The sequence below is a fragment of the Chaetodon auriga genome, chromosome 23, assembly GCF_051107435.1.
Source record: "Chaetodon auriga isolate fChaAug3 chromosome 23, fChaAug3.hap1, whole genome shotgun sequence".
Classification (NCBI taxonomy): Eukaryota; Metazoa; Chordata; class Actinopteri; order Chaetodontiformes; family Chaetodontidae; genus Chaetodon; species Chaetodon auriga.
In genome coordinates, this window is record NC_135096.1 from 2,926,748 (window position 1) to 2,929,247 (window position 2,500).

Sequence of the window (2,500 nt, forward strand, 5' to 3'; positions counted from 1 at the left end):
AGTGGAGGCAGGAGGAAAGGAAAAGAGTTAGGCTGGGAGCCAGCCCTTGGGGTTGGTGAAGGCAGGCAGGCAGGCAGGCTGGCTGGCTAATGAGAGTGGAGGCAGGAGGAAAGGAAAAGGGTTAGGCTGGGAGCCAGCCCTGTGAAGGGTATAGAGCTGGTCCGGCGTGCCACGGCCGGGACGAAAACCGCATCGTTCGTCCTGAATCGGAGGTTGGACTGTGTATGCACAGTATAGTATGTGGAATATATACAAAGGTTGAGAATTTTTAAACAAAAATAAAAGAAAGTAATTGTGAGAAATAAAGAAAAGTAAAAGAGGTTGCTGTATGCCTGGAAAAGGCCGGAAGCCTCCCCACGGCTGTGAGAAGGCCAGGGGGTCAGGCCTGGAGCCAGCCCCCAGCAGGAGTAGCAGGCTGGGGGTCCTGGAAAGGCTGGAAACCTCCCCGTGGCTGCGAGAAGACGAGGGGGTCAGGCCTGGAGCCAGCACCCAGCCTGCTCCTCATGCTGGGGGCCTGGAAAAGGCCGGAAGCCTCCCCACGGCTGTGAGAAGGCCAGGGGGTCAGGCCTGGAGCCAGCCCCCAGTACGAGTAGCAGGCTGGGGGGCCTGGAAAGGCCAGACGCCTGCCTGTGGCTGCTAGAAGAAGACGAGGGGCTCAGGGCTGGAGCCAGCACCCAGCACGAGTAGCAGGCTGGGGGGCCTGGAAAGGCCAGAAGCCTCCCTGTGGCTGCTAGAAGAAGACGAGGGGGTCAGGGCTGGAGCCAGCACCCAGCACGAGAAGCAGGCTGGGGGGCCTGGAAAGGCCAGAAGCCTCCCTGTGGCTGCTAGAAGAAGAGGAGGGGGTCAGGGCTGGAGCCAGCACCCAGCACGAGTAGCAGGCTGGGGGGCCTGGAAAGGCCAGAAGCCTCCCTGTGGCTGCTAGAAGAAGACGAGGGGGTCAGGGCTGGAGCCAGCACCCAGCACGAGTAGCAGGCTGGGGGGCCTGGAAAGGCCAGAAGACTCCCTGTGGCTGCTAGAAGAAGAGGAGGGGGTCAGGGATGGAGCCAGCACCCAGCACGAGTAGCAGGCTGGGGGGCCTGGAAAGGCCAGACGCCTGCCTGTGGTTGCTAGAAGAAGAGGAGGGGGTCAGGGCTGGAGCCAGCACCCAGCACGAGTAGCAGGCTGGGGGGCCTGGAAAGGCCAGACGCCTGCCTGTGGCTGCTAGAAGAAGAGGAGGGGGTCAGGGCTGGAGCCGGCACCCAGCCTGCTCCTCGTGCTGGGGGCCTGGAAAGGCTGGAAGCCTCCCCGTGGCTGTGAGAAGAGGAGGGGGTCAGGGCTGGAGCCGGCACCCAGCCTGCTCCTCGTGCTGGGGGCCTGGAAAGGCTGGAAGCCTCCCCATGGCTGTGAGAAGATGAGGGGGTCAGGGCTGGAGCCGGCACCCAGCCTGCTCCTCGTGCTGGGGGCCTGGAAAGGCTGGAAGCCTCCCCATGGCTGTGAGAAGATGAGGGGGTCAGGCCTGGAGCCAGCCCCCAGCACGAGTAGCAGGCTGGTGGGCCTGGAAAGGCCAGACGCCTGCCTGTGGCTGCTAGAATAAGAGGAGGGGGTCAGGGCTGGAGCCAGCAACCAGCACGAGTAGCAGGCTGGGGGGCCTGGAAAGGCCAGACGCCTGCCTGTGGCTGCTAGAAGAAGAGGAGGGGGTCAGGGCTGGAGCCAGCACCCAGCACGAGTAGCAGGCTGGGGGGCCTGGAAAGGCCAGACGCCTGCCTGTGGCTGCTAGAAGAAGAGGAGGGGGTCAGGGCTGGAGCCGGCACCCAGCCTGCTCCTCGTGCTGGGGGCCTGGAAAGGCTGGAAGCCTCCCCGTGGCTGTGAGAAGATGAGGGGGTCAGGCCTGGAGCCAGCCCCCAGCACGAGTAGCAGGCTGGGGGGCCTGGAAAGGCCAGACGCCTGCCTGTGGCTGCTAGAAGAAGAGGAGGGGGTCAGGGCTGGAGCCAGCGCCCAGCACGAGTAGCAGGCTGGGGGGCCTGGAAAGGCCAGACGCCTCCCTGTGGCTGCTATAAGACGACGAGGGGGTCAGGGCTGGAGCCAGCACCCAGTACGAGTAGCAGGCTAGGGGGGCCTGGAAAGGCCAGACGCCTGCCTGTGGCTGCTAGAAGAAGAGGAGGGGGTCAGGGCTGGAGCCAGCACCCAGCACGAGTAGCAGGCTGGGGGGCCTGGAACGGCCAGACGCCTCCCTGTGGCTGCTAGAAGAAGAGGAGGGGGTCAGGGCTGAAGCCGGCACCCAGCCTGCTCCTCGTGCTGGGGGCCTGGAAAGGCTGGAAGCCTCCCCGTGGCTGTGAGAAGGTGAGGGGGTCAGGCCTGGAGCCAGCCACTAGCACGAGTAGCAGGCTGGGGGGCCTGGAAAGGCCAGACGCCTCCCTGTGGCTGCTAGAAGAAGAGGAGAGGGTCAGGGCTGGAGCCGGCACCCAGCCTGCTCCTCGTGCTGGGGGCCTGGAAAGGCTGGAAGCCTCCCCGTGGCTGTGAG